The sequence below is a fragment of the Apium graveolens genome, chromosome 4 (assembly GCF_009905375.1).
Source record: "Apium graveolens cultivar Ventura chromosome 4, ASM990537v1, whole genome shotgun sequence".
Lineage (NCBI taxonomy): Eukaryota > Viridiplantae > Streptophyta > Magnoliopsida > Apiales > Apiaceae > Apium > Apium graveolens.
In genome coordinates this window covers 107,534,710-107,542,706 of record NC_133650.1, presented here as the reverse complement: position 1 = coordinate 107,542,706, position 7,997 = coordinate 107,534,710, and the positions used below count along the sequence as shown (strand labels likewise).

The 7,997-nt window shown below is 42.0% G+C and overlaps 1 non-coding gene across 1 annotated transcript; it reads right to left on the bottom strand.

Moving 5' to 3' along the window:
- Nucleotides 1-411: 411 nt before the first annotated feature.
- Nucleotides 412-518, bottom strand: LOC141722583 (small nucleolar RNA R71). Its single transcript, XR_012575595.1, has one exon. It is a non-coding gene; the product is annotated as a small nucleolar RNA R71 (small nucleolar RNA).
- Between the last annotated feature and the right edge of the window lie 7,479 nt (nt 519-7,997).

The following is a 7,997-nucleotide window of genomic DNA, read 5'->3' as shown; positions in this document are numbered from 1 at the left end:
TGAGCAAAAAGAACCAGTAATCATGGGTGATCGTATAGTTCCGGCAGATCCAGCTCTATGGACTTTTCTCGGCCTAAAATTGATGACATTCAGTCTAGCATCATGCACCCGGCTATTGAGGCCAATAACTTTGAAATCAAGCCGGGCACTATTCAGATGGTGCATAATTCTGTTTCTTTTGGAGGTGCTGCAACTGAAGACCCCAACATGCACATCAGAAATTTTGTCGAGATCTGCAGTACTTTCAAATATAATGGTGTGATTGATGAGGCTAAGCTGAGGCTTTTCCCATTCTCTCTGAGGGATAAAACTAAGGACTGGTTACATTCTGAACCAGCTGGGTCCATCACTACTTGGAAAGATCTTGCGCAAAAGTTTCTAGTAAAGTTCTATCCAATGGCGAAGACTGCAGCTATGAGGAGTGCTCTTACTCTGTTTGCGCAGCAACCAACAGAATCCATGTGCGAAGCTTGGGAGCGTTACAAGGAGATGTTGAGAAAGTGTCCACATCATGGTATGTCTGACTGGATGGTGATCACTGGTTTTTATAATGGTTTGGGGGCCCAATCTTGGCCAATGCTCGATGCAGCAGCTGGAGGCGCCTTGTGGGCCAAAAGCTATACTGAGGCTTATAATCTTATTGAAACTATGGTTGCAAATGAGCATTAAAACCCAACTCAAAGGATGATGCCTGGGAAGGTAGTAGGTATTCTGGAAGTTGATGCAGCTACAGCTATCGCAGCGCAGCTCCAAGCGCTGTCTTTGAAGGTCGATTCTCTAGCCACCTATGGAGTCAATCAGATAGCTATGATCTGTGAGCTTTGTGCAGGTTCCCATGCTACGGATCAGTGTTATCTTGTTAATGAATCTGTTCAGTATGTTAACAATTATCAGCGACCGCAGCAGCCTGTGCCAGCTACTTATCATCCTAACAACAGAAATCATCCCAATTTCAGCTATAGCAATAATCAGAATGCTATTCAGTCAGCAACCATATCAGCAAGGAGTAAGTAAACAGTTTAATCCACCGGGATTCCAGCAACCACAACTTTATGCTCAAAGGCAATCATATCCTTAACAAGGAGGTGTTGCTCCACCTTCTAGTACGGATTTCGAGGAACTAAAGCTGTTGTGCAAAAGTCAGGCTATTTCTATAAAGACCTTGGAAAATCAAATCGGTCAAATAGCCAATGCCTTGCTCAATCGTCAACCTGGCACACTTCCCAGTGATACTGAAGTGTCGGGCAGGAAGGAAGCTAAGGAGCAAGTAAAGGCTGTTACCTTAAGGTTTGGAAAAGTTGTTGATGCTGAAAAACGAAGGACGGAGAAGCCGAAATTGTGAATGAAGAAGAGAAGCAAAAGGAGAAAGCGGCGGAACCAAGGAAGACTACTGCTGAACACACTCTTCCTGAGGGTAATATAGGGGAGAAACAACTCTATCCTCCACCATCTTTCCCTAAGAGATTGCAACAACAAAAGCTGGATAAGCAGTTCGGTAAGTTTCTGGAGGTGTTCAAGAAACTTCACATCAACATACCTTTCGCTGAGGCTCTGGAGCAAATGCCTAGTTATCCGAAATTTATGAAGAGTATTCTTTCAAGGAAGGTGAAACTGGATGACCTTGAGACTGTTGCTCTAACGGAAGAATACAGTGCTGTGCTGCAACATAAATTACCTCCAAAGCTTAAAGATCCAGGTAGATTTACCATTCCTTGCACCATTGGCAAGTTGTCTTTTGACAAATGCCTGTGTGATTTGGGAGCAAGCATCAATATGATGCCGTTGTCTATCTTCAAATAGTTGAATTTGCCTGATCCAAAGCCCACCTACATGTCTCTATAATTGGCTGATCGTTCTATTACATACCCTCGAGGCATAGTGGAGGATGTGCTAGTAAAGGTGGATAAGCTCTTCTTTCCTGCAGACTTTGTTATTCTGGATTTTGAGGAAGATAAGAAGATTCTCATAATCTTGGGGAGACCTTTCTTGGCTACAGGCCGTACCTTGATTGATGTGCAGAAAGATGAACTTACTATGAGGGTGCAGGATCAGGATGTGACATTCAATGTATTCAAAGCGATGAAATTCCCTACAGAAGACGAGGAGTGCTTAAAGGTGGATTTGATTGATTCTGCGGTTACTTCAGAACTTGATCATATGCTAATGTCTGATGCATTAGAGAAAGCCTTAGTGGGGGACTTGGACAGTGATGATGAGGATGGCAATGAACAACTATAATATCTAAATACTTCTCCTTGGAGGTGAAAGCTCGACATGCCATTTGAATCTCTTGGTAATTCTGACCTCAAAAATGTTGAAGGAAAGCTCAAACCATATATTGAGGAATCACCTATCTTGGAGCTTAAACCATTGCCTGAACACTTGAGGTATGCTTTTTTAGGTGATGCATCTACTTTACCTATTATTATTGCATCTGACCTTTCAGGTAGTGAGGAGGACAAGCTCTTGAGGATCTTGAGAGAATTCAAATCGGCTATTGGATGGACTATAACAGACATCAAGGGGATCGGCCCTTCGTATTGCATGCATAAAATTCTGCTAGAGGAAGGTAGTAAGCCAACCGTTGAGCAACAGCGACGACTTAATCCTATTATGAAAGAAGTGGTGAAGAAAGAAATTCTAAAGTGGCTTGATGCAGGAATCATATATCCTATTTCTGACAGTTCTTGGGTGAGCCCCGTGCAATGTGTACCGAAGAAAGGCGGTATTACAGTGGTAGCAAATGAGAAGAACGAGCTCATTCCCACTCGAACAGTCACAGGATGGAGGGTATGCATAAACTACAGAAAGTTGAACAAGGCCACAAGGAAGGATCACTTCCCTCTTCCATTTATTGATCAGATGCTTGACGGGTTGGCTGTTCATGAGTATTATTGTCTTCTGGATGGCTATTCGGGGTATAATCATATTTGCATTACACCAGAGGATCAAGAAAAGACTACCTTCACTTGTCCATTTGGCACGTTTGCTTTTCGTAGAGTTTTGTTTGGCTTATGTGGTGCACCTGCCACTTTTCAGAGATGTATGATGACTATATTCTCTGATATGATTGGAAATAATGTCGAAGTGTTCATGGACGACTTCTCTGTCTTTGGACATTCGTATGATGAATGTTTGAACAATCTTCGTGTGGTGCTCAAAAGGTATGTGGAAACTAATTTGGTGCTAAATTGGGAAAAATGTCATTTTATGGTGCGTGAAGGCATTATTCTTGGGCATAAGGTCTCTAGCAAGGGTCTTGAGGTGGACAAAGTCAAGGTGGGAGTCATTGAAAATCTTCCTCCACCTGTTTCTGTGAAAGGAATCCGTAGTTTTCTTGGCCATACGGGTTTTTATCGGCGTTTCATTAAGGACTCACGAAGATATCTAAGCCGTTGTGCAACTTGCTCGAGAAGGATGTGCCTTTCAAATTTGATGATGAATGCTTGACGGCATTCGAGACTCTCAAGAAGAGTCTAATAACTGCACCAGTTATTACGGCACCTGATTGGACATAACCTTTTGAGATAATGTGTGATGCGAGTGATTATGCGGTGGGCGTAGTTCTTGGGCAGCGCAAGAATAATCTCTTTCATGTGGTCTACTATGCTAGTAAGACTTTAAATGGAGCTCAAATGAACTACACCACTACTGAGAAGGGGCTCATTGCTATAGTCTTTAGTTTCAAAAAATTTTGATCTTATTTGCTTGGAACAAAGGTGAAAGTATTCACTGATCATGCGGCCATTCGCTATTTGGTTTCCAAGAAGGATTCGAAGCCTAGACTTATTCGTTGGGTGCTCTTGCTACATGAATTTGAGTTAGAGATTAAGGATCGAAAAGGTACTGAGAATCAAGTAGCTGACCATCTCTCTAGATTGGAGAATCCCGATTCTACTTCACATGATAAGATATTGATCAACGAATCTTTTCCAGATAAGCAGTTGTTCGCAGTTCAGGAGGAAGAACCATAGTTCGCAGATATTGTGAACTATCTTGTCAGTAATATAATGCCTCATAATATGAATACAGCTTAAAAGAAGAAGTTTTTGTATGAGGTGAAGTGGTATATGTGGGATGAACCGTATTTGTTTAGACAGGGAGCTGACCAGATCATTAGGAGATGTATCCCATTCTGTGAGACGGAGGGGATATTACGAGACTGCCACTCCACAGTTTATGGTGGACATTATGGTGGTGAAAAGACGGCAGCTCGTATTCTGCAAGCAGGTTTTTTCTGACCTACTTTGTTTAAGGATGCTCATTAGTTTGTTTTAAGGTGTGATCGTTGCCAAAGAGTGGGGAATCTTATAAGAAAGGATGAGATGTCGTTAAATGTGATGCTTGAAGTCGAGGTCTTTGATGTTTGGGGAATCGATTTCATGGGGCCATTTATCTCTTCTTGCAATAATCAGTACATCTTAATGGTAATCGATTATGTCTCAAAATGGGTAGAAGTCAAGGCTCTTCTGACGAATGATGCAAAGGTAGTGTTGAATTTTCTCTATAAGCAGATTTTCACAAGGTTTGGAACGCCACGAGTAATCATAAGTGATGAAGGGTCGCATTTCTGCAACCGTAAGTTCACTTCTATGATGCAGCGCTACAATGTGAATCATCGTGTTTCTACTGCCTATCATCCGCAAATGAATGGTCAAGCGGAAGTGTCTAATAGAGAGATCAAGCGCATTCTAGAAAAAGTTGTTTGTGCGTCAAGGAAAGATTGGTCTTTAAAGCTCGATGAAGCTGTTTGGGCTTATAGAACAGCATACAAGACTCCACTTGGGATATCCCCGTTTCAACTTATTTATGGTAAGGGATGTCATTTACCTGCGGAGCTTGAGCATAAGGCTTATTGGGCGTTGAAAAAGTTGAACCTTGATCTGGATGCAGCTGGGAAGAAGCGAATGCTTCAGTTAAATGAACTTGATGAATTTCGACTCCAAGCGTACGAGAAAAACAAAATGTACAAGGAAAAGGTGAAAAGGTGGCATGATAGGAAGCTAAATCCTAAGTCATTCGTGCCGGGACAACAAGTTCTTTTATTCAACTCTCGTCTCCGACTTTTTCCTGGAAAGTTGAAATGAAGGTGGTCTGGACCTTTTATTTTCAAAACTGTGTTTCCACATGGAGCGATGGAGATTTTTGAGAATGATCAGGGCCAAGCATTCAAGGTTAATGGTCAGCTTTTGAAGAATTACTATGGGGACACGGTAAACCGGGTAGTGGTTAGTGTCGTTTTATTGTCAACTTGAGCGAGGTACCCTACGTCAAGCTAATAATGAAAAAGAAGCGCTTCTTGGGAGGTAACCCATGATTTCTGACTATAGGAACCCTTAGAAGTTAGTAACCTATCCAAAACCACAAATAAATCAGAAAAATCAGGGCAAGAAAAAATTTCTCCAGAAGGTCCCTTAGCGCCCGCTCAGCAAGCTGAGCGGCCGCTCAGGGCCCGACTTCCTGAAATTTTTTTAAGCTTAATAAAAATCCAAAAAAATCAGAAAATACAAAAACGCAAACACAAACCCACTATCCACGAATTATTTTCCCATTACCCACGTTTTTAACCCTCAACCCCACTCCTAATCAAATTTTAACCTAATCTCTACCCTATATATACATACAACTATTCCATATACTCCCCCATACACTTTCAACATTAAAACTCTCTCCCATATTCAAAAACACAAATCTTAAGCACTTTTTCTCAGTTTCAATGGCACCCAAGAGATCAAGGACTATTGATAGCAGCGGCACTGTTCCTATTGCTGATTCCTCGAGGGGTACTGCTGCGAGACCTCATTTGTTTGATAGGGCTGCTGAGGAGGAGTATACTAGGCTTCTGGGTAAGCCAATTTTGAAGGAGAGGGGATTCTTACCATCGGGGAGGGATGGTGAGTTGTTGCCAATGATTGCTGAAAAGGGGTGGATTTCTTTCTGTGAGTCACCAGAGGCAGTTCCGATGAGCGTGGTTTGCGAGTTCTATGCGAACGCGAAAGCTGAAAAGAATGGGTTTTCTGTTGTGCGGGGGCTGACTGTGGATTATCATCCTGAGGCGATTCGCCGTGTGATTGGGCAGCGACAGAGGAAGCCCACGGAGGAGAATTGGAATGAGAAGACTGCTGAAGATTTTAACTTGGACCTGATTTGTGCTATTCTCTGTAGGTCGGGCACAGTTTGGACGTTCAAGACTGGGACTAATGAATATCGTCATTTTACGGTGATTGCGATGAATAGGTATGCCCATGCATGGAATGCATTTATTTGTGCTAATATTCTGCCTACTTTACATGCACATGAGATTACAGTTGAGCGAGCACAGTTGTTATGGGGTATTTTGAATGAGGAGTACTATGTGGACCTTGGTGAGTTCATCTACCAAGGAATTCTGAAGTTTTTGAGGGGAGCGAAGCACATGAACATCCCTTATGCATCTACTGTTACAAAGCTCTGTCGAGCAGTGGGAGTTCAGTGGCCTTTTCACGAGCAGTTGCAGCTGCCAGCCGCTCCTATTGATTCCGGGACTCTGAATACGATGCAGGAGTGGACTGGTGGAGAGCCCGAGGAGCATGGGCTGGGTTATCGTCTTCTAGGAGGGCGTCCAGCAGCTGGTGCTACCATGGCGAGACCGGGGCGTGATGAGGCAGGCTCTTTTAGAGCTCAGGAGGGTGCTGGGATGACTGATGCCCAGTATAGGAGGCTGTCGAGGAGGATGGATGCTATGTACGAGACGCAGAGCAGGTTTGCTCAAGAGCTCACCCTTGCACTTGGGACTGCTTTTAAAGGCCTTGGAGCTGACATCCAGTGGCCCGTTTTTGGTGAGGACTCTGTGTATCCTCCTCTTGATACTCCACCCTCTGAGGGTGATGATGATTTCTCCGAGTAGGTATACCCTGTGTTCCTTTCTACTACCTTCATTGGGGACAGTGAAGATTTTAAGGTTGGGGGTGGTAGTTAAGGAATATTTTGTGTGTGTGTCATATAGTTGCATATTCATGATAGATTAGTTCATATAATTACACATTTTGCCATATCATTTTTTTATTTTATTTTATTTTTTAGCATTATTTATCATGCCATTTAATTCATGCATTTACCACGATCCCTTTTGTGTTGCTTTACCAATTGATTTGTGATGTTGATGCGAGTGTAGTGATAGCGTTAGAGTGATGTTGAGTCTTGTAGGTTGACATGCATGCTAGAAACACTTGTAATTTCACTAAGTCTTAGAGAATGCTTAAGGACTAGATTGTTGTCATGGTTTGATGGTTTTCAAGGTTAATCTATTGATTATGCTTAGAATTTATAATAAGTTCTTAGTGATAAAAGGCATGAAAAGAAAAATTGGAGTAAAAATTGGAATTCATTGCTAATTGTAGCTAAGCGTCAAATGGCTAGTAGCCGGCTCGTATTTTTATGCGAGTAGTCTAGGGTTGAGCAAGATGGAGTGAAACGCACTTGCTCAAAAAAGAAAAAAATAGAAAAAAAAGAAAAAAAATAAGTAGTTAATGCATAATTGATCACGAGTGGGTTCTTTGGTATTCGATTTATTAAGTTCTTAGGGGACTTTGTGCCTAGTGACCTAAGGCTTTTATAGTTTGGGATCCGCTAACCTAACGCTCGCTAAATGGATGCCATTGCATAAGTCTTTTGTGGACCTCACTCATTGCACGGTCAAATAAGCATTTGTTTTTGTATTAAAGAAAAAACATGATTCCGTAATAAGCTCCAGTAATCTTGAAGTGTCATAAGTCATTTTGTGCCTAAAATTTATTCTTCGTATAATCATGTGATTGCCTTGAGGATAGTCGAGTTATGATAATTGATCTAGTTTCGAAGCATATCTGTTAAGCATTCGCACACACCACATTTCTGGTTGCATGTTAGTGTGCATGATTTGATTGATCTTTATTCGCCTAATTGCATTTGTTGAGATGTCGTAAGTTCATTGGTTTGATCGAAGTAAGAGGGATCGCTGCATTTCATATAGATTGCAT